The sequence below is a fragment of the Passer domesticus genome, chromosome 10, assembly GCF_036417665.1.
Source record: "Passer domesticus isolate bPasDom1 chromosome 10, bPasDom1.hap1, whole genome shotgun sequence".
NCBI lineage: Eukaryota > Metazoa > Chordata > Aves > Passeriformes > Passeridae > Passer > Passer domesticus.
Genome location: NC_087483.1, coordinates 22,051,768 through 22,074,840, shown reverse-complemented (window position 1 = coordinate 22,074,840; position 23,073 = coordinate 22,051,768). Strand labels below are relative to the sequence as shown.

The following is a 23,073-nucleotide window of genomic DNA, read 5'->3' as shown; positions in this document are numbered from 1 at the left end:
TTTATGTCCTTCAGTTTAGGGAATAATGAGTGGGAAATATACAGGCCTTGTGTCTAAATGATCAACACTTGCATTTCCATGTGCTTTCCTGCTTGTGTGAAGGTACAAGCTGTGTGCTAAACACTAACTCAGGCTCAGATTCTTCTTACACATGCACATGTAGCAGTGAGTGAAAGTTGGGTGCACAGATTAAATTCTAAAATAATATGACACTGCATCCATTTGCCTTGAATGAGAATTTTAGTTTAAAGTATTATCAATTTACTGTAATTCAATCCTTTAGCCCTTTACCACATTCATATTATGAAAATAAGAATACCTGTCATACACAGAGTGTTAAACAAAGATTTAGTAGGAGGTGGATTTCGTGGAGTGCCTTGGCTGGGAAATCATGTGAATATTATGCACATACATCTCCTGAGTCAGCTGCTTAATATTTCAGTTATTGTACTTATGAAGAATTTCTGTTGGCAACAGGGTATTGACCATACATTCAGAGTTTTGAGCAGAATCCACTCTGGATGCTAGCTTGCATCCTGATTTTTATCTAATGACTGCTTCAAAATGAGGATGTTTTTACATGAGATAGTTCAGCACTTTATGAAAAGAATCATGGTTGGAAAATACATGAAATTGCAGTAGGTATGCCACACGGAACATGTCAGATTAAAAAAGAGCTCAGTTCGACACAAAAATTGTGGATATTAGCTAATTTACAGATATAAAGCGTGAGTATTTTATTTTGTATTCTGGAGCAGTTGTAACTCCATGATGTTGATTGTGTTTTGTCTTTCACCACCAGCAGAGGGAGCAGCAGGGACTGAGCTGCACAAACCGTGGGGGTTTCATCCCCCGCCAAATTCCCTCTGCAAACACCCTGGAAATAGTGCTGCCAGCAGGAACCAAAGAAAAATGTCTCAGGGTAGGAGTGATCCTCGAATACGTTTAAACAGTCCTATTTTCTTCAAAATAAACTCTTGTGTGCCCCCCAATTAAAAGAGTAGCATCCAATTTACAGCTTTGTGAAAACTACACGGCATATGAGTGGTATTTGGAATAGATCAGAGACCTGACTACACAGACCATGGCAGTCACATCTCATAAGCTAAAATCACGCTTCCAAAATGTTCAGCAATCTCTGTTTCTGATTTTGCAACTAAAACCTCAGTTCTGTGGGAAAATACAGTTCAAATATGAAATCTAAAGTTACTCAAAACCTAAGATTTTGAAAGATGTTGGAATACATTTCAAAATGTATTGCAGTTTACTTTCAGTGTTAAAAGTGTCAGAATCATTAAATCAGTCCTCAACAGACTTTTTACCACTTTCATGCAACCAATCTAGCAAAAAGGAGTGGAAATTTACAGCTGTTAAAAGAACATTTAAAGCAGTGTAGCCCATCTCCAGAGCTCTAGGTTTGAACACTTCTGCTGGGGGAAAGGAGCAGAGACACCCTCTGTTACACAACTCCTAACTGAGTCCTAATACACCAGTGAATATTTGAGTTTGCTTTGACATTTTACCCATTTCAGTAATCATCTTCACCAAATATGAACACTCATACTATTGTCATTTAAGCTTATTCTCCCATATTTTCTCCATACATCAAAAGCATTTACTAGCAAGGAATTTGAGAGTTAAGCCAATGTATATATCCCACAGACATCATCCTAACAAAGACATTGCAGACTAGATAACAACACTGTGCACATGAACTCTCTTCCTTCAACCTTATCAGCACCTCTGATGGAAGGTGCTCTGACTACAAACCTGATGTGCTTATAAACACAGCCAAGAGAAGCCCAGCAGCTCAGTCCCTGCCAGGGTCATGCCAGTTCAGTTCATCCCAAAACCAGCCATGTAAAACTGGAAGCCTAACTATCATCATCAGCCTGACCTTTATTACATTATTTCTGATGGGTGTAAAGCAGTGATAATATTGGGGGAAATGGTAGTTATAGAGACTTCTTATTACAGGGAGAGAAAAGATCAAGGGTTTTGCTGGTGGTTTTGCAGGAAGTGGATTGAGGGATGTCAGAGTTGTTCTGGGTTCTCCATCACTGGTATCACTCACCTGGCTGCAGCAGCTGTGCCTAAGGAAGCACTGCTGCAGGTTGCTGTCAGCCTCTCTCACCTGCTAAGGATTTGGTTAGAATGCCTGGCAGGTGGGAGGTGGGCTCATGCTATCTGAAATATTCACAATCTTGTGTAAGTAAATTATACTCAGTCACCAAAATTTCATTTATCCACACTCAGTTTCCTGACATGTCACTGTCACTCTGGAGTCTCTTCTTAGCTATTGGTGCAAAGAATATAAAAAAATAAATTTTCTTACCTTGAGAGGTTTTACAAAAATGACACACCACACTTCAAAATCCAGATCAACATGGCCCTCCCAGTTACTTATTTGATTGACAGCTGGGCAGCAACCATAGATGTTTTTTTTAACACCTGCAAAGGAGGAAATTTCAGATCTTTCCTTACTAAAAGTATCTCTGATAAAGGTTAGTGTTGCTGTGTCCAAACGGCTTATTCAGTGGGCTATGCTACCATGTGGGCCAAACAAAAGTCACAAGGCTTTATTTGTTGTTAAACAAGTATAATTTTAGCCACTTTGAATTTTAACCAATTTCAGAATTCAGAAGGATGAGGAACACTACTAACAGTGATACTAATATTAAGTCATAATTGAAGTTCTGTGTATCTCATATAGCTCTAGTCACTGGATGTTAATGAATTATATGGTATTTACTAATGCAGCTAAAAGGGGTCTAATCTGTTGGATCTATAGGATATTTTTGTCTGCATTTGATAAAGGTGTCTAATTATTTTTAAAACATATTGCTTTACAATGTTGCTTCCTGATCACTGTGTCACTACCTAAATCAGAGATATTTTTGCCACTAGTACTGAACAGCTAAAGTTTCCACATGCTTTAAGTGCATCCATATTCATCAGCAACATGACTGTTTACTTTCCTTTAGCTTAATTTGCCCAAGTGTACAGAAATCTGCTGTAATGTTTTCATTGAAGATGACAAATATGCAATGATACCCTAGGCTGTCTGGTTTCAGTTGTGATCCATAAGGGCATGTGCCATTTAACAACCAATAAAATATGACAGGCATATACAGTTCTGTCTGAGCAGGAAAGGAGATTTTATTGCTCAGGTTTTAGTCACACATGCCTTACATAAAGTTGTACAGTCAGATCAGTATTTTATTATTACTTGCCATATGTGTTACACCCCCCAGGCATGGAAGAGCAAGCTCAAAAGCATTAACCTTATCTGCAGAAGGAGAAATTACTTCAAATAAGTTTATAGTCAATACAGTCTTTCTTTAGGAACAAAACAAACAAAACAAAAAAAAAAAAAAAAAAAAAAAAAAAAAACACTGGGAACAAATCTACATAACTCATAGGCTTCAGCCACAGAAGAAAGAAACCAATATTACAATCTTAGTTTTATCATCTTCTTTCTTAAACACCGTATCTCCTCTCACACACTGAAGTAAAATTCATTATGGGTCACTATAATTCACTATGGATCACTGACATCAATAGGTGTTATCTGTCATCTCCCTACCCACTGTATTCCCCCAAAACTCCTGGTATTGATGGTCTTGGCCTCACACAGAGAAAACATTGCTAATCTTTTAATAAGGCTGTCTGCATAAGTTTATCAGAACCACCAGGTATGTTGTTCAGGGATAGGTCCGTGGTGAACTGAGAACTCGGCAGGACACATCTGCACTCTGTTCACACTTCTCGGGTTCCTTGTACAGCTCAGCAGGAGAGGGCAAAAGGAAAGGTGATGATTTTGAGGCACTTCTGCAGTTACGGAAGAATTGCAAACCAAATTCCACTGTCTTGTTATTTCAGAATATATGATGATGTTTTCTTTAATGCACATGTGAACCAGAATTTATTTTTACAATGTACTACCCGCGTTTATCTCCACCAGGTGAAGAAGCATGCTAACAGCCTGCAAAGCATTACAGGGGCAGGATATCAACCTACACAGGATATGGATTTATAAATGCCAAAGGAGTGTAATAGTAGCAACATGCAAATTGAAGTTCAGAAAGCCAGAAAATCTTACTTTAAGATCAGCTGATGCAAGGTAGCAACCTAGTTATTTTTTGGTAAAACAAGTACTTTTGTGGCACCAGACTGAGGGACTGAATGATCAGTAGGCAATGACCTGACAATGATAGAAGAAAGGGACAGAAAATAAGTCATAGTTCAGATTCCAGCATGCAACATACCAAAAACACGGAGCAAGGTCTCTGAAAACCAAATAAGGAAGCTTGTCAGTTTTTCTTTTTCTTTGGGCACTTTATCTATCAAGACAAACTGAAAAAAACCACTACAGTATCTTCATTTAAAACATTCTAGGTACCTGTCTGAGATATTTTAAGCAACACTGGCAGAAATAAAAGAAGATTGAAGAAATAGCATCAAGAATACATTAAACATTTATTCTGGATAAAGTTGTTAATCTCAAGCTTCAAATAAACTAATAAAACCTTCCCCCAAGTAAAATTTCAGTGCAGGTACTGTAGAAAGCAGAAAAAAAGGGTGATTTTTCTCTGCAATCACATATTCACACAGAAGCAGTGTCTTTTTATATGTGACTAATGCTAGATGACTTTGTGGCTGACTATAGAAGATTGAGGATTACAGAACCATTGCTTGGAGAGTGAACACTTGAATTTAGCCTTATTAGTTGCTGATATTTTTTCTGATTTTTTTTTTTTTTAATAAAGTGATTTCAGGTTTGTGAGCAGCTACCTATAATAAAAAACAATCTATTTGAAACAGTGGAGAGTGCAAGTAGAAGGTGTTAATTATAGCTAAATGCCCAATTCCCCTCCCCGCTCTGGGCCAAACCCTACAGTTTTAGGCTGCTTTCATTTCAGTAACCATTTGATCTTTCCCAGGAGAGGATTTTGTACTATTTCTTTTAATCTTCTCTGCATGCAGCTCAAAACTGGCTTGCTGAACTCAATTTAAGTTACCATTTGTGTTTATGAGGAGAAGATCGCAGGGTCTACAACAACCAAATAAAAATAATGTTTATAAATGTCAGTTAAAGAAAATTGTGTGAAGTAAAGTTAGGTACATATGAGTGCACCCATACAAATTTTAGAATGATCCTGTTACTCCCTCTGCTCACTGTGATCTGTGGGGAAAATATAATTTAGAAAACTTGGTAAGCTTTTACTATACTGTCTTTTCAACTAGTAAACAATTAAGCAAGAAATTGTAAAAATATTTTGAGAATAAAACACATTGATGTTTCACTCTATACATGTAAGGATCTTTTGTGACTGTGAGTAATTAACCAGACAGAACAAAGTTAAACAAACACATAAATCTTTGCAGGGTGGACATTCTATGCACTAAATAATGCAACACGTCCACTGTCATCAGATAACGTGCACTGTGCTAAATTCCACAGAGCCACAGTTTGGCACTAGCATCAGTGCCAAACTGACTTACCTTGTAACTTTTACCTCTGAGGATCAAGTCTCCAGAAATCAAAATGGCTCAACTGAATCAAAATACATGGGATTTACCTTAAAGTAAAAGCAGGTCATGCAGTCAGCTAAAAAATTGCAACATGTGTTTACCCACCTCAAAATATTGCTCCATATCTCATTCCTTTTGTAAGAATGTTTATAAATCCACAAGATTTATTTTACACATCCATTGTTTTAATAAAGTTCCAAAGAGACATTCATTTCCCAACTTCCTGCTAGCACTGCAATAGGTAAATATGCTGCTGGTCTAGCCACAGTCATGTCCACATTTGGGTTCAGGCAAAGTGACAATTCAGCTGCAAGATTCAAATGCATACAGGAGAAGTTACAGCAATATCCTAATTATGCTTCCAGCAGAAAAATATACTGCCAGAAGTACTGAATAAATACTTCGCAAACAAAGGAAAAATCAAGATACAAGGAAAATGAAAAAATAGAGGAAAGAAAGAAGAAATGAGATATCTAGCATAATATGTACTGTCTGTACCCCACAGAACAAGGATTCCCATGCATTAATATAACAAAAAATACAGTTGATAATTTCATTTGGATTGCCTCTACCAGTCCAAATAAAACCCAGCAAAGCAAATTTACACTTAGGCCTCATTATAACTGACTAATTTCAGAGTTGTTGAATTTAGGAGAATTGTATCATATAGCTGGAAACAGAACTTAATGTACTGAGACTTGAGTTTTACTAAGATGAAATATTAATTCATGTTTATTATGAATGTTGGTTGTTTTAATACCCTGAATTTAGATACAGAAGATTAGATGTAATGGGTTTTTTCCATATGTCACAAGTAATCCAGTTGCTCTTTTAACTGTAAATCTGCACGATTTTTTTCCTACCTAAAAATACAAGTAAATTATTTAAAATTAAACCATTTTCCCAGCATGTGTAAAAATGTGTAAATGATAGGACTGGCAGTATGATGATTGCTTTACAGATAAGCATTTTCTTCATCATCTTCAAGGACATCCAGATTTATGATCTAATCACTCAGCCCTTTAACAGGATGCATTTGAGTTTGATTAAAAAAGAAAACAAACAGCAGAGCCGATTTATTAATGAAATCTGGGTGACCTTTTCACATATGGAATGCTCTCAAAATAGCAACTTTAAAGCTGAGGATGGTCTTCTTAGCTGCTTTAGCTTCTCCCATCCTAGTGTACAGCATGTTTTTGGTGTGCTTTTTTAAATTGGCAAGTGCAAATTTTGGGAAACCATTTCCCCCTCCCCCTGCTTGAACTTTAATTGCTTAACCTACATCCTAATTCAAGTTGCTCATAAACCTCAGCCTTTGTTGTAGGTCCGACAGCTGCGTTATGTCAGTAGCAAGTAAAACCTTCACAAAGTTCCGGAATGCTGCAAGACATTTTATAGGTGCTGCAATAAAAGGCAAATTGAATTTACAAAAATGCATTTGTCACTGATTAAAAACTTACAAAGTTAATTGGAAACACAGTGTAGGTGTTGCCACACAACTAGAGGTGTAATTGGTGGTTTTAATTCAGCTGGAGCATGGGGGAGAGTAGCTGTTCATGCAAGGCCAGCAATCTTTTTCATATTCCTTTTCCCCTGAAGAAACAGGGTATTTTTACTGAAAGACTTGCATGAATAGTCAATAGCATTAAGATGTCAGCTGAGGACTAGGGACCACTTCCATGTTCAGCTTTCAAGGCTGTATCCAAGGGAAATTTGCAAAGTACCGGTCAGTGCCCATTAGTAATTGCAGGGTCCATTGGGAAAGTTGTCCAGGCTTTTTCTTGTTTTAGGTTGGCAAAACTGACACTACTGTGACAATCACTGCTTCAGCAAGTGAGGAGGGGAGAGGGAGGTACCCAACAGCCCTGGCAATCAGCACCCTCCCCCTGGAGCTGAGTGAATTATCTCCACATAATCCACTTAACCTTTGCCATTGTGGGACCTGGGAAGCTGAAGGTATTTTTAAACTTGAGTCTTTTAATTGCCATTTTATAGTGTCACTAGTCCAGCTCAGCTGGAAGGAGGAGGATTGGAAAATAGTTCCATGAGGCAATAGCTTTTCACCTCGGCTAGGAGTCCTAATTATTATTGGCTTTGTGGCTCACTGTCCTCTAAGACTGTGGGGACATTGATCTACAGAGAGTCCACAGGTGATGGAGTTTCTTTAATGCATCACCATTTCTGGTTAACATGGCTAAAATATCAGAGATTCTAAACCACTTACAATGTTTAACTTGGGTAACAAACATACTGTCATCAATTCTCAATATGCAGAAAAATCCAAGTGAACACCAAATGTTGTGAAAACAGCTCTGTGACAATAAGGTTGAGTAACATGAGAAAGCTCCTTTGTAATTTCCATTCTTGGCAAGCTCCACTTGATATTAAATTTATTATTTTATTATTTACTTGATATTAAATTTCTTTAAATCCCACATAATGCCTTTATCAGAAAAATGTGCCTTGAACAAATGCTCAAGGATGCTTCTGGGTAGTTTTCCAAAGACAAGCCATGGAAAATTTAATTAGGATGTGATTAGTTCAGTAGGTTGCAATCACCTGTGAGAGCCTTCTGCTATATTTTTATTCATGTGTGCTTAAAATTTAAATAACACTTACCTATTTTATTGGTGAATATTCCACTGTGCTGGACTGTATATATGTCCACATTTCAGAGATCATCAAATCAGGTTAGGAGCCATGAATGTGCTCTTCACAGAGGCACTAAGAAATGGACACTGCAACTTTTCCTGGAATTAAAAAATAAAGCCATAAAGAGTTAGGCATCCAGCTTCTGTGTACTTCTGAATTTTAGAGTCACTGGATCATATAGGTCCCTTCAAGATCTCTGAGTAAAAATGGGATACTGATTCCTTTTATTAATACTGAGGAAATTCTCAGTTTTTGCTCCTTATTCTCTTCACAATTTTAAGTTTCCCACCCACCGGCAGAGGCGAAGGGAGCTCATGGATTTCTTGCACACTGGGTGCACTCATACTGCACTGAGCAAGGATGTGGCAGACCAATAATGTTAGTTACTTTGCAGCAATGCAGATAATCAGTGTCCATCATGCCTGTGCTATATATACCACTCCCAAAAACCCCAATGGTGCACACTCCCAGAGCATTTCTCAAAGGAAATTACTAACTCAACCATCTCCCTTGTTAACATTCTTTGGCACATATTCAACCAATAGAAAACCTCCCTGTGTGAGACTTTAGCATCAGTACAGAAAGGAAATTATTCTGGAAAATTCATGTCAAAACAGACTTGCTGTTTCTCACCACAGTGTCTGTGTCATCTCCTTGATCTTTTATTAATGATAAGGAAGTGAACAGCAGTAGTCAGGACTCAAAAGTAACAGCAGGGATGGTCCAAATATTCCATTCCCATTCCTGCTTCTAAAATTCAGCAATATATATGGGAAAGTCCCTATTTTATATTTTCACTTTCAATCTTTGAAAAGAAACACAGAGAAGAGTAGGGAAAGCAAAGAAATAAAAAAGGATTTCTAAACCTAAATGTATGCTTTTATCCAGGCCTACTGAGCAAGAAAGATATCCACTTTGTTTGGCATCCCTTCTCACCTTCACATGCTTGTATCAGATGCTCAGCTTTTCAGAAAACTTAGATAACTGAGAGGAAGAGAGAGTGCTGTGGAAGACTGTAGTCATGTCTGTGACTTAGCCAGGTCCTCCACTGGGAGAGTTCTGGACTAGAATTTCAGCAGATTTTTGTGAAAATTTCTTTTTCTTGACCCATATATCAAGATGACTAAACATATGTTGTAAGAAGAAAGAAATTTGATTAAATAAAGAGAAAGTGATTGGCCTAGTCTTCTAATTTTTCTGTTATTTCTGTAGTTAAGACTTTACTGGAATGATCAGCATTAATTGCAGTGAAAGGATGAGCAGTGAAAGAGTGGACTGCAAGACCAAAGGAGCAGCACATCAGCCATACCTTTCTTTCCACTGGACAGATTCCAGATACAAAAAAACCCTGTATTCATCTTGATATTGGGAGTGTTCAAAACTAATTTAAGTATCTGCTCTGATTTGGATGTAAGTTTTTTAGATGAGGATTTAGAAACAGAGAGATTTTGTAAACAAATGGTAAAGATTCTCTTGTTTCCAACTCAGCCTAATTTTCTTTAACTTCTCCCTCTCCTTTTCTCTTTTGTATAAAAACCTGGGAGGCATTTCCAGGTTATACATGAAGAGCTGAGATTCTCTGAGAAGATTCCTTTGTGTCTGGCTATGGCAGAGTGAAACTGGCCATTACAGACAGATGCAAATCTCAAATACCTTCCCCCTGGTAAAGCCATGAAGAGCCATGGAGGCACACCCTGGGCACCTTCTGTCCCAGCCCTTATGTCCCAGCCAGGCTGCCATGGCTCCATCCATGACTGCTGGAGTGCCTGGGTGCCCACTGAACCACCCTGGCATCAGCAAACGGCTTTGTTCTACTGCACAAATGGGGACTGGTGACTGATACTTGGGATACAATTCTGTATTAAAACCAAAAATTCTACAGATTCCTTCACAAGTGTTACAATCTCCATTCTGACCCTCTGTAGTATCCCTAAAGTCTCCAACAGCCTCATGAATGGGAGAGGTTTTTCTTAACAGTAGTGGTAGATAAAACACCGTGAGGGTTTGGCCATGGCCTTCTCATCTTTCCTGAACAGCTGTGAGCACGTAAAATAGCTTACATTCATGTTTCCTCTGGTAGGAATGGTCACAAAGATGGAGAGAGAGAAAATGCTTTCAGAGCTTTAGCGGCAGCTGCTGACTACAGGAGCTGATATCATCTAAAGTGATCATTTATATAGCTAGAGAAAAGTTTCTTTTTTATGTTCTCCTTTAGCAGCTTATCTGCACTTGCAGCTGATCAGATGGATCTTTCCCTGAGTCACAATAAGGTTCTTAAGATCTCAGTCATACTTTTCCCCACAGAGGAAGAACACCTCTCACTGTCAGCTGAAGGACTGTAACTCCAGATTAAAGTGAGAGAGCAGAAATGAAGCCTCTGTGAAGGAGCATGGTGCTTCTCCTTCCTGCAATCAGCTGCAGCTGACCAGACAGCAGACAGACAGCTCCTAAAATTGTACATGTGCATTGTACCGTAAACTAAATTGGAAGTTACATACCCATATACCCACCACTTTCATCTCCACCATGCAGGTGCATATATTGCTGCCTCTCAGAACAAAAATTTTTGACCTTTATATGCTTGAAAATACCAGGATGGTGGAACACACTGTTGAACAATTTAGCCAATTTCATTAATTCACTTTCATGAATATGAGACATGATATTACTGCTATTAATCTAATAATATTATCCAAAGCTGGTAAAATTCTGATCATTGCTATCTGATCTTCAGTTAGGGAAAAAAAAAATCACCCATTTCTTACAAGAACCTTATAGTAAAGCCAGTTCAGGTTGCCCAAAGAGACCTGCAAGATTCCATGGGCAGGAGCTCAAACAGTTTTGATTAATGAACCTAAGTCACGAACTGTCATCTACTTTCTATTCCCACCACCCCTATCACTAGCACAATTCATACGTTTCTTCTGTGTTTCAAAATATGTGTATGCTGTGCTTGCTCATCTACTTAGGGTGAAATGTGAGGGAAATTGTCCAAACAGGAAAAATGTAATGAAAAAACAAAGTATTTTTTCTATCCCATGATATGTTCCTTGCATCACACTTCCTCCTCAACTGGAAGATATTGTTGTAGTGGCGAAGAGAGACAGAAATTGTGATTGCATTTCAACAACTTAGGGCGGATATCATACATTCACATATTTAAAAATTTTAATTATTTTAATTATAATATAATTATAAAATTATTTTAATTTTAAGGAAGGGTTGATTTTTCATATATTATTTTCCAGGTATAGGAGTAATAGAAAAGTGAAACAAAGAAAATAATGAAGAATTGTGGGTGATACATCAGTTGTTAGAATGATAGGAAACAATGCTTGTAAAGTAGGAACAGTGAAGATTTGGAAGTCATTGCTGAAAAGCAGCTGGAAAGATGTCACAGAATGACAAGAGAAAGACCTAATGTGGTTCTTCAGATGTGGATGGAAATACTGGGATAAATGGAGGTTGGTAATAATGGTGATACGTGTGATATCAAATCTATTTCTGAGGCAACGTGTTTGGCATGGGATGTACCCACCCTTGGGAAGTATGTTGACATACCAGAAAAACTCTGAGGAAAAATAACCCCTGAAATGTGGGAACCTACCTTTCTGTAGAGATCTGAAATAAGCTCAGTCCATTTAGTTCAGTTAATTAAGAGATAATTTGATCATGTCCATAATTATCTACAGATGAAGACATCTGATACCTACAAACAGACACAAGTATAGGAACATCTAATGACTGGAGAAAAGACAGTGAAGCATAAAGCAAGAATAAAGCGCAAAGGGTACTTAAACACCGGAACTATTTCCACATGGCAGATTCATCTTCATCTGAAGATTTTATATCAAGTTTAGTGTCAGTCTGAAGAGGCAGGCTACCTTGCCAAGAACTCAGGAGCTTGATGCATGGACCGTGAGGTGAATTTCTACTGCCTCTTTTATACAGGGGGCCAGGTACTATCAGATGAATGCAGGGTTGATGAAGGATTAATGAGAGCCTGTGATCATTGCTGATAAATGTGAGCTCCTAGAGAATGAGCATGTCTGCCTATTCGTATAAAGTTTAAATAAGAGATTTTCAAGATGTTTATTGGTTTGGCTGAAGGAGCTATTGTTCAGTTATATACCACAAAACGTCTTTTTTAATCAGAAAACAAGGCATATGATAATTTGTTTGCAATATCAGTGTGAAAGTCTATTGACAGGAGCCAATTGTCCATAAAGTACAGCATATTACCTAAACTACTAAAAAAATAATTACCTAATTATATACATACTTTAGAATTCTTACCCTGTAGCTGGTTTTCTGGTTTAGCCAGAGCTTCTTTAGAGTCTTCATCTTTGGAAGCTGCATCAGTATGCAGAGCTCCTAATACATGGAAACAAAATGAGAAACATTCACATTATTAATGTAGTTTTAGGTTGATTAAAGATCATTTCTGTTGTAACTTTTTATTATACTCTGACCAGAACAATAAGCTATATCCAAGACAAGGACATCAGAATTCTAATCAGTTCAGTATTTTCTTTGAAAGTCCTTTCCAAGTAATTCTTGACAGATTTTGCTTTATGAAAGCTAAGGAATACCAAGTTCATGATGTTGTGAAGCAACTCAATCCAAGATCCCTTCCTTGAGTGGCAGTAGTTTGCTTAGAGCTGATTTCTTCATGCACTTTACCATGTTGTTTTGCCCTTATTGAATTTTAGCTACAATTGTATTGCCCAGACAGTTATTATGACAGCTGCAGGCAATTTCTATTTATGGTTTTACATTTGACTATTCTCAATAATAGTATATCTTCAAACTTTGTCCTTGGATAACATGTATCCTTTTCCCAGCTTAGTTGTTAATTGAAAAAAAAGAGAGAAATAAAGGGAAATATCTTTATATATACGCAAATACAGAAAAATGTACATTAAACACCATTTCATCTGCTATTTTTCTTCTTTTAATTTCCCTCAGACATTTTCAGGTTAGTATTATAAAAAATTTCAATCTCTGTGGAAAATTAGTAACAGATTATGAATATTTCTTTCATCACAGATTCTGAGTATTGGTAACCTTATTTCTAAGGTATATGCTATCTGACTTACAAATCTTACATTTTATTGACTGTCTCATTTTGCTTTCTTTCATATTTCATATTTATGATATGTCCAAACATACTCCTGTTTTGTTAAGTAGGAATCTGTGTGGTCTTTGATACAAGGCATAATTTATTTGACAAGGAAATACGAGATGGTGCCCTGCATCTGCATTTAGTTGATGGATTGAGAATTTTTAGCATTGCAACAAGACAGATTCTCATCCAATGTGTCATGGAAGGAGAGTTCTCTTAATCTGTTCTCCTGTGAATTAAAATACATGTATATGTATTTTGAGGAGCAATTTTTGAAGTTCTTTATTGAAGGTAGTTAGCAGGGTTTTCATACATATCTGACATTCAAATACTAAAAATGATTGATGCTATTATCTGATCATAAGGGTATTTTTATACCCATGAGAAGTGAGTGCTCCATTCTGACAAGTCTTCAGAAAATATCACTAACATTGCAAATGAAGACTAGCCCTTGGAAGCACATTGAGGCTGGATATAAATATAACCTTTTACTAGCAATGCAAACATGGTGTGAGTTTGTGCTTGTAATTGAACTTTCTGCCATCTAAACATCAGTCAGCCCCATTAAAAAAAATTCTTAATTCCTAATTACATTATTCTTCTCCATAGTTTTACATTGGGCTGTACAGCACACCAAGAGCTTTCAGAGACTTCAGTAAAGTGTGGTATGATTGAACTTGCCATCTTATACAGACTTCTGCTCATTACTATTTCTGTTTATCATCTTCACAGCTCTTCCAGCTATCACTTAAACTTATGGGATGCCTTCAGTATGAGACAACTGTCTTTTAACACTGATGTATTTTTTAATGCCAATGCAATCCCTGGTTACTGGTACTTCTTGAGACATTTTCATATGGAATATAAAGACAGAGTTTTGGTCATCTTTTCTGACAGAGTTCTGCTTCTTAAGTACTACAAAGCTATTTTTGAGGCCTGGGGATGCTGGCAACTAACCAAGCATCTGAACATCAGGTTTTCAGTATATGTTTGTCTACTTTTTCTCTTTTTAAAGGGAAGTTTTGAGTGTGGTTACCTCCAGCAAACTCTATGGCCTTCCTTCCACTTCACCCAGCTGTGATTAACCAGGAAAACATTACTGGTCTATGCAAACTATTGGGTTTTTACTGGTTCAGTATTTTGGCTGTTTGGAGAGTTTTTGTGCTTGGTTTCACCCCTAACCCCGAGTACTTTAGTAGTAGCTTTATAAAAGACCAAGTTTTGTGTCCAGGCTCTGATATAATTCTGAAGGCGAGCTCTCAAGCTCCCCACCAGCAGCGATGGCGCTCCTCAGGCAGTGCCCATGGAAATCACACATCACAGCAGAGAGCAGCTGTGCCCTCCTCTGTGGCACTGCAGCACTGGAGAGACACGACTGACAGTCAGCAGCAGAAGGCACTCACTACCTAAACGCCAAAGGAAGAGGCAGATAGCATTTATTTACCTACAAGACAAATGGCAACAAACTATTCTAATATCCCCTAACAGAACAATGGCAATCTGTGTTATAATCAATGTCAAGACTGCACTTGTAAAAACTTCCTGAAAGGCAAATTCTGTATTTTCATGACATCTTACAGAGCCTCTAAGGACTGAACTGGTAATCTAGAAAGCTTGTCATTTGTTGTCTGAATAAGGATTGCAAAAATCAGACAGCATATTTCAAAATTAAAATGAAAATAAAGGTAAGGTATTACATTGCAATGGCTTCCAATTGTAAGCGACCGCTTTCTGGTTTTTACCTTGCCTGCAGATTTGTGCAATAAAATAATTGACATTTTTCATCATTATGTCTTTATATCTTTCATGAGAGAACCACTCTCCTAGTTATCTTTATTCAATGCTGTAAAAAAAAATATAATGTCCCTTACTTCATAAAACAATGCCTTTTAAAAGCTTTCAGTTTAAAGGTAGTGTTAGGCCATGATGGATTGCTGTATGGTTTGATTTCCTGACATTGTTTCTTACTAACCTTTCCTGACAGCTTCTGGATTACTCTACCTGGTAATTTGCACTATAATAATGGCTACAGTGAGGTGTCTCCTAACTATTTCCCTTATTTTTAACAAGATTCTTAACACCCTCTGTAGGTGACAAAATGCAGTTACAGACATGAATTGTCCCCTCGAGGAAAGTTGTTCACAGATGCCACCAGTACTTTAGTAGTGCAACTGTTAAATGAAACAAAAACAAAGAATGAGATTTTCTAAACATCCAGTTCAAATAAAAATTTAATTAAAAGTTATGAAGGCATTTTACTGATTAACAATCTTAGTAATTAAATACTGTCGTTGACTTTTTTTTTGGTTGGATTTGTTCTTCCTTGGAGATCTCTAATTGTGGTATGGCTTTACATTTATTGATAACTCTTTTTGATGAATACAGATGCCACCTTTTATGGCAGTCGTTGACAGAGTAATCATATTGTGAGAAATACCAGGCTTCTGTAGTAACAGGTGTTGCAGTTATACATGCTGATATCCACTGGGAAAATGTGTTTGCTGCTATCATGGGTACACAATAAATGGAAGGTGCAATAAAGCACGAGCTAACATTTTGAAAATCCTTACAACTCTAGGAACTTTATTGCAGATTACAAGCACTTTGATCTCTGTCCAGTACTTAAGTCTTAATTATCAGACTAATTGCACAGACTATGTTCATTTTCAGTGGTAATTCTTTTGTGAAATGCTATGTGAAATGATGTGCTATGGAGAAAAGGTTCTGCAGTTTTGCCCAGGGCCACTGCAATGCAACTGTTTGAGAGACTACAAAGCAAATCCAGAGCCATCAATGCCCAAGTGTGTAGACTCTGCCAAAAAGCCAGATGCTGCTATGGGAAGCATTACATATCTTTTCTGGTTTGGCACCTGGCTCCTGCCATGAGCAGCCATGTCTAATGTCTGTCTGTAACTTCAAATTCTACTCATGCCATAATAACAGCCTTATTTTTGGTAATGTGTACAGATAAAGATTCCTTTCTAATCCCTCTTCCCCACCATTAGCTTCAGATTCCCAAGCAAGACACTTGCTAATTTCTGAAATGTGTCCTCCTTACTCACTCATGAGGGAGTGTGGTACCTGTGCTCACTCCATGTACATTTTTTCTCCTTCTTCTGATTATGATTAAGGAACCTGATCAAACTAGACTTCTTAAAGAGAATATTTTTGTTTCTTGCCACTTATAAAGGCTAGTAACCATTAACCAGCTGCTCAAAAGACCTACAAGTTGAAGAGGAAAATTTATCATATCCCATGCAGATTGAAGGCAGCAACAATACTCCCATAATTTTGTTGGAATTAATATATCACTTTTAAATAAAAAAGAAAAATGCTACTTTTTATGTGCCCCATTCTGGAAATTAAAGCAGCATTGCCTCTATCTAAGAGTTCCTCCAATATGTTCCTTGTGTTACTCTGATGATGTATACAGTGAGGGTGGCCCAACCACACTCCTTCCTGCATGGAATGCAGATAAAAGCAGCATTGTACTTGAAATCAATAGAAGTGACTTGTGGCCAGTGATGGGAGCGTCTGGCTCCAGAATTATTATCTGGTGCTAAGTGCTGACAATGCAATGGGATCTTTACAAGAAATAAATACACTGAGGGATCTCCAAAAGCCTAATGTTATCCTGGGAAGCAAGTCTGTAGAGACTGCTTGTGTGGAGTGTGATGGGAAGAGACTCACACCCACACTTCTGTGAGACAAATGAAGAGCCCAAACGGAAGCATGTCTTGTCACATACAGAATGAAAGGCTGAAAGGCTCTACATTAAGCTTTACACATGTGCTATTCTAAGCACTTTAACCAACAGTGTATTTGTCTGAGTTCAGAAAGTTGTGAGTGGACCAGGGACTTGGATACATTTTCTGAAAGTTACTGACTGTCATGTATTGATGAATTTGTGGATAACCTTGCATTTAACTGCAGTAATCTGATGATTTTTGGTGATTCCTTTTTTGAACTAAGACTGCTGATATTCATTGTTGTTCACATAGTCATAGCTAGCTAATCTTTAGCTGCCTGCTAAAAAAGAAATGAAAACTCAAGGGGAATTGTGATGCCTGGCATAGTCAATATTTTGAAAAACAGGAACTGTTTATGGAGGAGACCTTTTCACTGACTGCAGAGGAAGATGAGCCTTCCTACATTAAAGTGGGTATCTCACTCCAAACCTATTGCTCTCTCCCTCCCTGTGTACCCTAATTAATTTGAGTAGCTGCACAGAGCCACTTCCCAGGGAGGTGACAACCCAGGCAAGGAGCTCAAAGGTTTCTTTTGCTATTCACAGGGAGATCTAAAAGCAGTAGGAAAACCATGACGTGGCACAGTAGTATGAAGGCCATCACCCAGTCTGTAGTTTGAGTCATGCTGGACATTAGTGAGCTGCAGTTATTCAATTAAGATAAAAGAATCATGGCTAGAAATGAGCACATCCACTCCATCGAGAGACAGCCATGGAGACAATTATGGATATGAAATGCTGCCAAAGCTGCCTGTTGCTGGAATTACCTAACCACAAGAGCAAAGAGATCTAGTACAGCCTCCAGCTATGCACACACAGATAAAGTACCAGAATACCTGCAGTCAGGGAAACAGGTGCTGTTCTGCACCAGGCTACCCAGGACAGCCCATTCAATACATCACATGCAGGATCCACAAGAGCAGTGCAAGCACAGGACAGAAGAATGCTACAGGAAATTCTGAAAAAGCAAAGGCAGAAGATACAGCAATTACTTCCCTTAAAATCACAAAAACTATTGAAGGAAATTTCTCATTACTTCATTGTGACTTTCCCAGGAAAATATTTTTTCCCTGTATATTTGATTGCGGTTGCACTTCCTCTCTTAGTCTGGGTCTTGGGGTAGTAAAAACTATTATACTCTTGAGCATAAAGAAAAAGCCTTTTCTTACGGAAGTTTATGAATGAGAAAAAGCAAACATTCTCAGCAGATGCTGAGACTACCACAAACAACTGCTATTGAGAAAACTGGAATCTCCTTTCATTCCTACAGTCATTTTAACACTGTCAATACGGGCTGCACTAAGTGGCCTTGGAATGACCTAGTGCAGACTAATCCTCACTCATCTATTCCATTGTTACCTTCAACTTCTGATAATGCACAGAAAACAAATTTGTAAACAGAAAACAGTACCCAGTTTTTTCTTGTCTTCTGCTTGTTTTTTGCGGGGGGATGGTGGTGACAGGGACAGATGCCACAGGAGGTCTGTTAGAACAGTAGATCACCTAAGTAACACAATTAAAAATATTCTTTTCATTCCCATCCTAGCTGCAATGTGATTACACAAGTATGTGGTTCTATGTGATCCTCTTACCTAGCTGACATCTATTTAACTATTTTATTCACTCTGCAGCACTATCCTAGTAAATAAATTGTCATGTTTCCAAGACCCCAGTTCAATATGGTGCTAAGACCATTCCTAACTTTTACCATGAGTATGAATCTACTAACATAAAGCTTTGCTACAAGCCTAATAATAGCAATGTGCTGAGTCAAGACTAACATCTCAGGAATATCAATACATTTCAAATGACAGCACAAGAACCCTTTATTCTTAAGAGGACTTTAAAACCACACTGAAATACAGTTAAAGCATATCAGTGCTCACTGTAATTGTAAAACTGAATTAAAATTACTGGGGAGGTTCTTATATGGAAGTAATTATTGAAATTCTGCCCAGAAAATATGTTTACACTCCACATTTAAAATAGGAGATATTGATAAGCAATTGTGCCATTTATTTATTGAAGACGAAAAATAGCTTAACTCTGTGTTGTAATAGATGATAATCAGACATTTTCATTTGGATGTTCCCACACTGAGAGAAGTTTCTGGACAAACAGGAGCTTTTATCCCCAGCTGAATTCCGACTGCCAGTTTTAGATGGTTGAGATGTGGCTTTCTCATCCTCACCAGAGCAGACATAGCAGCCTATCATGTTCCTGTTGCTGCCAGCTCTTTGCTAATTTGTACAGTGATAAGCACCTATTTCCATCGCTCCTGGTAATCTTGTCATTTCCATGATGTCATCAGCGCAAGTCAGAAGAGAAAAGGTCAGTGGTACAATGACGAACCGTAGATAAAATGAGCCATTAAAAAAAGAAAAATGGCTAGACATTTAAAGGCCCAAGCTTGCCACAGCACAGTAATAGCTATCCCGATCATCTCAGAATGTATTTCTCATGTTATTCCCATCATAAGCAAAAAAATTCCCTCGGCATTGCATTTTCCCAGAGTGCTGCTTCGTTTACTGCACAAGGGAGTTATGTCCAGGGAGACCATTGTCATTCTGGATGAATGTACTTTAAATAACAGCCACTGCATGTGTTTGCTGCATTTTTTGAGCATCACATTCTGCCTTATATTTTCTCCAGTGTCTATACCACTTAACAGAAATAAGAAATACATACTTATATGTGGTATATAGATTTTTCCTCCCTTTATGTAGAGAGAGCAACCAAAAGCAGTGTAACAAAACCTTTGTGCATCAGAAATGAAACAGGAAATAAAGTCAAAATTCAGACAAAACCCAATGTTGTAAAAAACCTTTGAAATCAAGTGACCGTGTTTATGCATAATGGGGGGAATAAGAGAGGGGAGGGAGAAAACAGAGAGAGACAAGGAGCCACACTGAGAGACCACCACCAGGTAACTAGTGCTGTGTTACTGCTCAGCCTGCAGCCAGACCCCATGACAGGCATTACTCGAGTGCTCTTGTGTGCTCCTCTGTTGCTCTTGTGTTGTTGTTACCAGTGAAAGCAAAGCTGGAGAAAAAATGATGCCATTTCAGAAGGTAACCAGTTGCGGGATTTTGGCTAAAAGTGGACAGGTGGGGATTGAAGTAGGTGAGCTGAAATGTTACTCTGTCCTTGGATGCAGGGACAAGACCCAGCAGATGAAAAACATAATGTGCAGAATGGGAGGAATGCCTCTTTGTCAGACCTTACATATTGTTTAGGAAGAGAGAGCTCAAGAAATTTCCAGTATTACTGGCTACTTTTCCTTGTCCTTCTCTCCAGCCTCTCTGTGTAGAATTATGATTCATGTCCTTTCAGTTAACTTCAGAGCACATCACCCTGCTCCACTTAGCCTGCAGCTCTTTCCAAACTGACAGAATCAGCAGGATTTGGTACGCATACACAAGCATATTATCTGCCTTTTAAATTTGGGATAGTCACAGTACTTTATGGATTTCCATCACTATTGCTTACAAAACTAGTGATGAGATACGAAGAATATGGGATTTAATTGTTGTCAAGTAAATATTTCCGTCACTGATTCATTGCTACATTTCCATGAGATGCTGTTGCATAAGTCAGGAAGTGAAAGAGTGGAAAGCACAGTGCTCCTCCATGCCAGAACTGAGGGATGGTCAGCAATATGCTGTGGATGAGAGCGAACAGACGCTCGCCCTCATGGCTAATGCTGGCACAGAGAGGCAGCAGATAGTACTGCTTGAATTACAAATTCTATTGCTTTCCTTATTTATCAGTGATCTTTGACCACAGGTGAACACTGAGGTGATAAAAAGCACAGATTACACAGATATAACACACAAATTATTCATCTCGGTAAAGACTAGGGAAGGCTGTGAGCTTGAGAGGAAATTAACTAAGACAAATACAAGATGTGCAACAGTGTTTGAAATCCACTGCCAACCAAGGGAAACACATGCAAGAAAGAAGACCCCAGGCTTTTCATCTTTTAACTCCAATTGCTTTGGAGAAGGGCTTGGGCATTGTCTGGGTAAATGTACTACTGACAAGCTGACTCTGTGAGAAAAGCTAATGGGTTTCCTCCACATGGGCTTTTTAAACTGTGTTACTCTGAAACTAGATTTTGGTATCTCCTACAGCCTGGGTATTGGCAAATGCAGCAACCAGTTCCTTGCTGGATTACAGTCCCTATATCCCTCAAGTTAAATATAGCCAGTTTCATACCACCATTTGTATTGCACTTCTACATTTTATTGTTTTGGTTTTGAAATGTGGGGAAGTCATGTGATTTTTTTATGAAGACTACACCACCCGTCTATTTGTATTGTATTTTTAGAGACATTGTATTGATTGAAAGAGAACTGGCTAACCTGAGATGTAAACAATGACTGGCATTTGCCTTAACCCATGTGGTTAATATCACTGATTTGTCATGCTGAGTGATGTGAGAAAAGGAACGATTGGTTGCTGATTATTGAACAGCTCAACACAGGGCACATTTGGCACCTCAGATGAGAGGCTATTCTAATGAGTAGCACTGCTGCCAATTACTTGAGGGCCAGTGCCTCCTCTACAAGAGATTTTGTACGTCTTCAAGATGTTTAACTAAATTCTAGCTCAGTAACAGATTGCAAATAAGATGGTTAGATTTGAGGCTCCATGCATATATATTCCTTTAACATCATCTCACATGCACCTGCCTGCTAATGGAGCCCTTCATTCTCTGGTGATGACTAATTAACATACCACACAGCAGTCAATTTAAGAAATGCTTAGTCCTTTGTATAGGTTGACAGGCTTGTGTAATTGAAACATTCCCTTGTACTTTTTGTTTACTTATTTGATTCTGGAATGAAAATTTCATCAGTCTTGAAAATTGCTAGAAGAAATAAGGCTGGAAAGAGACAGCTCTGATCATATACAGCCCATTATAATGACACTGTTTACTTTCAGGCCAAAGCTGTAGGTATCAGAGAATCAGTAAAATACAAATATAAATATAATATCTCTGATTGTATCTCAGTACTCAGCGTGGTGGTCTTAAATATCTGCACTTCAGTATCAGACAAAATTCCCATTTTATATTTTTTCTGGTTGTGAAATAATTGTTTTCTTTTTCCAGTAGCATAAACAACATCCATGCTCAGACCATCTGTGAACGTGTCTTAAACCAAGAAGATACTCCAGCCAGGCCCACCCAGCCACTTGACTCATTCCCTCTGCATAGAGTCTATATGTGGATATGTGATCTTGGGATGCAAACACATAGTCCAAAAAACTGGGACTAACACTATTACCCTCAAATATTTTTAGTTGTTGCTGATCAGGAGTTATTTTAACTGGTAATTAACAACTAGCTAACACATTTCCATTTCAAATATGATTAACTGATTTAAAGCTGTACCCAAGTTAATCCAGACTTTCCAGAGCACCAAGTCCGCTCATATGAACATGGCACCAGCTTTCACTACCTGCACAGGTAATGACATGACAATGTTTTCCATTTTCCATATTTCCCATGTATCCTTATTGTAGTTGCCATGGTACATGTTAATAATGTTAAAGAAGCAAAATCAAATAATGGTGTATTTTTGACAGAAAATATGACTGAAAAATATGTATGATTAACTTTATATTGATGTGGGGACACATACCTCTTCTAACAGTGGGACCATGAATTTTGTTTGAAATAGACATTTAGAGTTGACTATTTATTTAAATATGTGTTTAACAGAATCAGGGTACTTGTGCAGGAAATTCCAGAAGTTCCTTTCTCTGTAGTTTTATTGTGCTATCTAGAAAGTCATAACAACAAAAAAAAAGTCTTCATTTACTTTGTGATTTATTTTGTGGTCTATGCTATTCACACTTAAAAGATTCTTCATAGAATCTGCCTGTAAACTGGATATTGAAGAACTGTGAGCTTTTGTGATCTTAACGGCCCTTGATAGATTTCCAGTTAGAACACATATTTGCTTTCATTTTTGTGCAGGTTAGCACATAACATGCCCTTTAGCAC

The 23,073-nt window shown here is 37.9% G+C and overlaps 1 long non-coding RNA gene across 1 annotated transcript in view; it reads right to left on the bottom strand.

The window, feature by feature from the left end:
• Positions 1 to 23,073, bottom strand: part of LOC135308845 (uncharacterized) — an 82,747-nt gene that overhangs the window by 14,799 nt on the left and 44,875 nt on the right. The window contains exons 17-24 of the long non-coding RNA XR_010369196.1: positions 18,472 to 18,563; positions 14,585 to 18,018; positions 12,484 to 12,561; positions 11,795 to 11,896; positions 8,155 to 8,285; positions 6,818 to 6,936; positions 5,641 to 5,842; positions 2,336 to 2,451 (exon numbers count right to left, since the gene is read on the bottom strand). This is a non-coding gene — a long non-coding RNA (uncharacterized LOC135308845). The remainder of the gene's footprint in view (positions 1 to 2,335; positions 2,452 to 5,640; positions 5,843 to 6,817; positions 6,937 to 8,154; positions 8,286 to 11,794; positions 11,897 to 12,483; positions 12,562 to 14,584; positions 18,019 to 18,471; positions 18,564 to 23,073) is intronic.